At 41.0% G+C, this 6,303-nt stretch overlaps 1 protein-coding gene across 1 annotated transcript in view; it reads right to left on the reverse strand.

The window, feature by feature from the left end:
• The window catches only part of PLEKHA6 (pleckstrin homology domain containing A6), a 190,421-nt gene extending 186,189 nt beyond the window's left edge, over positions 1-4,232 (reverse strand). Inside the window, exon 1 of the mRNA XM_014076260.2 lies at positions 4,111-4,232. The gene's annotated coding sequence lies outside the window, so the exon portion shown is untranslated. The remainder of the gene's footprint in view (positions 1-4,110) is intronic.
• Between the last annotated feature and the right edge of the window lie 2,071 nt (positions 4,233-6,303).

Here is a 6,303-nt window from a genome sequence, read left to right on the forward strand (position 1 = left end):
AGAAAAGATTTTTTCAAAGTAGTAGATGAATGGTTACAAATAGGTCTGCAAATGTAACAAAGATAGATAGATAGATAGATAGATAGATAGATAGATAGATAGATAGATAGGTAGGTAGGTAGGTAGGTAGGTAGGTAGGTAGGTAGGTAGGTAGGTAGGTAGATGTAGATGTAGATGTAGATGTAGATGTAGATGTAGATGTAGATGTAGATGTAGATGTAGATGTAGATGTAGATGTAGATGTAGATGTAGATAGATATAGATAGATATAGATATAGATATTCGTAGATTTTCACGGGTGTAGGTATGCTGGTCTTGTTGTATTTGGGTCTTTTCCCATGTAAGATTGAGATTGTCTTGGCAACGTTTCAGCGAGGTCTCACTCGCCATCCTCAGGCTGGGTTTTGGGCTTAAAGCATGGTCGGAGCTGCTGTCTTTCTATAAATCTTGGTGGGAGTGTGTGGAGTGCTGACTTTCAGTAAGTGGATTGATTGGCTGTGTGGTTGTATCATGAAGAGCCAAGGTGGCGCAGTGGTTAAATGCACCACTGCAGGCTACTGCTAGATCAGCAGGTCAGCGGTTCAAATCTCACCGGCTCAGGGTTGACTCAGCCTTCCATCCTTCCGAGGTGGGTAAAATGAGGACCCAGATTGTTGGGGGCAATATGCTGACTCTCTGTAAACCGCTTAGAGAGGCCTGAAAGGCCTATGAAGCGGTATATAAGTCTACTGCTATTGCTATTGCTATCATGATTGGTAAATTGGTGCTGATTGGTGCTGGCTGTGTGTCTGTTGTTGTTTTGTGTTGTAACGGCCTGGGTGGTGGGTGGGTCACGTTTATTCATGTTGTGGGGGTTCTTCTCTATTAGAAGAATAATTATGGAAGCTATCAAAATAGAGAAACATCCCCACAACATGAATAAACATGATGTTACCTCCCACCTACCAGACATCTGGAAACCAGCCCTAGCCAACAAATGAGCCCCACCCACCACCCAGGCCGTTACAATACAAAACAACAACGGACACACAGCCAGCACCAATCAGCACCAACCTACCAATCATGATACAACCACACAACCAACCAATCCACTTATTGAAACAAAGCCAGCACTCCACACACTCCCACCAAGATTTATAGAAAGACAGCAGCTCCGACCACGCTTTAAGCTGAAAACACCAGCCTGAAGATGGCGAGTGAGACCTCGCCGAAACGTTGCCAAGACAATATCAATCTTACACGGGAAAAGACCCAAATACAACAAGACCAGCATACCTACACCCGTGAAAATCTATGAAAACAAATACACACACACACACACACAAATAAGACTGCATACCCAAATGGCTTGTATTAGGTCACCCTGGAGAAGTATTCTTTTTTTACTTAGCAAATGTTTCCTGCCTAGTTACCTGGAGCCGATTTTATTTATTACAGATAACCACATAGATCCTGGACTACATTATAATTCATGCATAGGTAATGTGCAAAGATGTACAAATGTTTGCAAATCCGAGGCTATCAAACCAACAGCATTCAAATTTATCCAAATTTTGTAAAATAAAAAAGTCAAATACAAGATATAATACACACGATTGTGTTTCTAGATAAACCCCATGAGTCAGAGCACATTTTTGTGTTTTAACTGCAAAAATATTTTTTGTGGGTTCAAAATAAAGGATCGGATTTGACTTCTCCAACCTGGGTACTGCATTATTATAACTGAAATGTTGAGTCTATCAAGTGTGATTCACCAAGCAGTTGTTCAAACACAATCACATATTTTGACCAAACTCATGACATAAACATATACATACAAGATTCAATGGAGTTAACATTATTTCTATATAATGATTTTAGGATTGGAGTGTTAAACAATACACAAGAGCTAAACCATCTTATCATTTCCCCTGTTTAATGTGCTTGTTGATTAGGTTTTGTAACCTTGCTCCCCCCACCTTTCTCCAATTCTTGGAGACTAGCTGGATAAATCCCTGTAATTTTCTGGCAAGATGTCAGAAGTGGTTTGCCATTTCTTCCTTCCTAGGGCTGAGTTAAAAGTGACTGGCCCAAGGTGCCCAGCTGGCTTGGTGCCCAAGGCAGGATTCGAACTCACAGTCTCTCGGTTTCTAGCCTGATGCCTTAACTATGACAACAAACCAGCTCTCATTTTGCACAGGATTTCTAATAACACATAAATTGAATCTTATTTCTTCTCCTTCTAGGAAAAGGGTATCTGGTTGTTATTTTTTCTCCCTGGTAACAGCAAGAAAGAGAAAGAGAAGCAGCTACAGGAAAGGATTTCAGCCTCAACCTCATGCTATACAAAATCACACCGTACTATGTTAAAGCTGCAGATCTTGAAACCTTAACAGCAGCTCTGAGCAAATGAAATGATTTATTCAATCTGCATTGGAGAGGTCAGAAGAAACCCTGGTTTTCTGTAGATAGATGCGAAGCAGGTTACTAAGATCTCATGACAGGGAGCCCAGAGCTGCGATCCTGCATCACAAACAGACTGCTGTCAATTGGAGTTAAGGAGACTCCTGTTCTCAAGGCAGCTTAATTTATTAGAAGACAACTGTTCCTGTTGATTCTTGCAGCACTGATAGTTAATAGAGCTGACTGCTTAAGAAAAATGATCAGATCAAAAGAAATACTTTCCAGAAAGAAAACTTCTCATCAAGCACCCAAATTAAATCAGTATTTAATCATGTCTGGGTCCTGTTCACTGCTTTGAGTGAGAACTATATGCTATGTCCCCTTATGACCAGGCATAGATGTGCAATGAACAAATCTCCTGGAATGGCACTGATAACATTCAAATATTTCTTGACATTTTGTCCACCATATCTTACTCTGAAACACTAGTGAGAGCATTATAAAAACCAGACACATTCCATTGAGAGACATGATGGCCTGTGCTAGCGTGGACAATTGCTCTGCCACACAACACAATGAAGCTTATAACCAGAGTAGATTCATGCTGATGCACATGCATACCTAATGGTGCACAACCACATGTGCACCCACATTTTGTGCAGTACTCAATAACCCCCTATATTAAAATTGACTACTGGATTAATTTTTGAGAATATATTTCATGACTGAATACCACCTAGATTCCTGTTATCACAAGACGTGACAACTTTCCTGTTCCTGTGTCGTCTAACAGCAAGATGTGACAATCCTTCCAATGCAGACATACATATCACTGCATACATGCACACAACAGATACTCAGAGCAATAGAAAACTTTAGACTTTCATAAATCAAGCTTTACAGCACGATCCAAAAAGTCACGAGTAAAACCCATGCTATTCAGTGGGGCTTATTCACAAAACAGCATGCAGAGCGCATTGCAATTATAACCTTTACCCAATGCGGCTTGACTTCCTCTATCTGCTACACATATCTTGTGAAGGATTGTTATGTCTCTCCCACTTCTAGTCTTTCCCTCTTGCTAGACACAGATATCTTTCCACTACTGTCTGCGAAAGGCAATGAGCCTAGGCAATCCAACCGACTGCTTCTGTGTGCAAACTCTTTAAAAACATGCACTCAGGAAACCTTTTGGTAACTGCTGAGATCCCCGCCTTGCTTAACCAAATCAAATCTCCATCCCTAATTACCTGCCCAAACCTAATTAGGGAAGGGCGACAAGTTTATGGAAGAATTCCAATATCAGGAATATGATACCATATCTGAGCGTTTTCTCTCTTTCACAAATACCTGCATATGTACATCCCTGGGCCATGAAGGCTGCTAAGCTACCTGCATGTTCAAAGCAGGACATGCTTTCTGGCACGTTTACCCAGTGACAGTGCCACTCAAGCTCAGCATCATTCACAGCCCAGCACAGTAAGACTCCTGTGCAAGCAAAAAGGATGGGGTATACAATGCAAGCAGATTCCCCCCCCCACACACACACACACATACACACATTTAGAGGCTTCCTCTTCTGCTTTGCAGGAAGAAGTAGCCTTCAGTTCAGCTCTCGCCAACATCCTCCATAAAGCTCAAGCAATGCACCTGTCAATGGCTGGCTAGCTGCCTCTACAAATATAAGCATCCAGCTATTTGATGCCTTGGAGATACAGAGACACTCACTGTGCAGTGGCTTTGTGTGGCTCATCTCCAGGTGGGCAGATTCCAAGCCATGGCGATGACCTCCCCTGCCTCTGCTCACTCCACCAAGAGCCTTTTTTCCCCCTCCTGCTGCTGCTGCCGCCACCTCTTCCTCTGGTAGAATGGCAGCCGTCCCTCTTCCCCCTCCCTTTCTTTCTCACTCGTCCGCTCCTCTCCTTCAATGCTAGTCAATCTTTGCCGTGTTCCCCCCCCTCCCCAATTTATCGTCAGAGCTCAGTAGGACAAGGAGAAGATGCTATGCTGCTACTGAATCTGGCATCCTGCATCAAGAGCCAGAGCTGGGCATGCTCCATGCGCTCTCAGGAGATTTAAAAATCACGTGATGCCCGTTCTGTCATTTAGCGCAAGGAGTAAATAGTACCAGGGTGGGATTAACTCTTCCTGACCCAAATTTGAAAATATGCTTTGTCAGCATCACCCACCCTGCTTCTAGGAGCTTCCTTGAGTAAGGATGCTTGGTGTGCTACATTTGTTAGATATGGGTCAAAGATACCTTTCCTTTATGTACTCAAATATCTTATAAATGTTATTTTATGCTTTGGGGCTACCAATGTCAGGCTAATCAAGGATTTATTTTTCTCCCCCCTTTTTGGAGGGGGAGGCTAAGCTGTTTTCTCCCATATTCATTCATATACACATTCACACGATTAAAAAGTCACACTTTAATTGCACACTACCAACAAAGATGGTTGCAGCAATGCAGCTGCATTCATGGGCACCTACAAAACAAGTTTTCTGCATAGATCAGCGTTCGTTAACACAGTAAAGAAGTACAGATACACTGGATTATTTATCCTATTCCCCCCCCCCTCCCAAAGAGGGGGGGGGAATAGGATTGAAAGGAAATCATTAGGAATGGAGTGTGTGTTTTTGTGTGTTTATTAGAGTGTAACTAAGGGCTGTATGTGAATATGTAGTCATTCCCTGGATAATATTCTCTACTGTGAATTCTCTACTATACTTTGCAGCTTTACTGCATATAGTAGAAAATGCTCTACTATAATCTGCAGTCTTATTAGCTACCCAGTGATTCCAAATAACTGAAAGGCTGGTAGTACCTTTTAAAACTAATCAGATTTTTTTAAAGATGTAAGCTTATCACTCATAAAAGAATGTACTCCAAATCTTTCTGATTTTTTTGCCTACCCTACACAAACGTGACTCTCTTCTTACAATGCTGCCAATTCTAGAAAGTTCAAAAGAAAGACATGATCAGAGAACTCTTTACAGGGTTAAGTCACTTTCTTTAAATGGAGAGGTTCTTTTTCTGATGATACCATTAGTTGAGTTTTCATGACAGAAATTTGGGAAGAATTTTAAAATGTCATTAATATTCAGAAAGAATTGGAAAACTCAAAGCTATTTTCTTCTGTATTTGTCACCCCAATTTCCTTTTTGTAACACTCTTGAAAATTGATAGCATACTTTTCTGCCATATTAAAGTGAGAAACTCATGAAAATTGCAATATAAATCTCAGACTTATTTTTTAAAATGTGAAACACAGTTCCCTAATCCTGACCTTGTGTGATGATGTCACTTATTTTGTATCATAGCCCCATCCACTGTGACCCACAGACCAGCTTCCCCATATTATTAACATGCATTCCTTGCATGTTTATTCAGAAGTAATTCCTATGTATTCTCAATATAAAATATAGAGTTATGGAACTCAAAATTAGTTCAGAAAGCAGAATTCCTTTTATGAAATAAAGTAAGGGCAGTGATATGCTGGAGCCAAATCATACCAGCTTACAAAGGGAGACTGTTAAATTTTCAGGAATTTTGTGATCCAGCTGAGAATGGAGTGACAACATCAAGCATACTGAACAGCTGTTTGGCAATTAGCAGCATGATGTAGTGATAGTAACTGAGATGGCACAGCTAGTTATGAAACATTTTCTGTTACACCTCTGAGGCAGGGTCTTATTGAATTTTACCATCCACCAACTTTCTCTATAGATCATATTAGGTAGGCAAAATGAAAGCTAGCACTGAACAACATCTGGTGGCTGTATGGAGGGTTAGATCTCAAATTGTATAGGCTAGTATAACCATGACTTACCATGATTCATCAGATGTTTCTAACCACCAACAAAATAACCTCTGACCAGCTATTCCATAACTGAACCTACCGGTAGAGGAAAATGTAGGGA

This window comes from Thamnophis sirtalis, unplaced genomic scaffold (genome assembly GCF_051295495.1).
Source record: "Thamnophis sirtalis isolate CommonGarterSnake01/CBP01778 unplaced genomic scaffold, rThaSir2_p1.2 scaffold_7, whole genome shotgun sequence".
NCBI classification, from domain to species: Eukaryota; Metazoa; Chordata; class Lepidosauria; order Squamata; family Natricidae; genus Thamnophis; species Thamnophis sirtalis.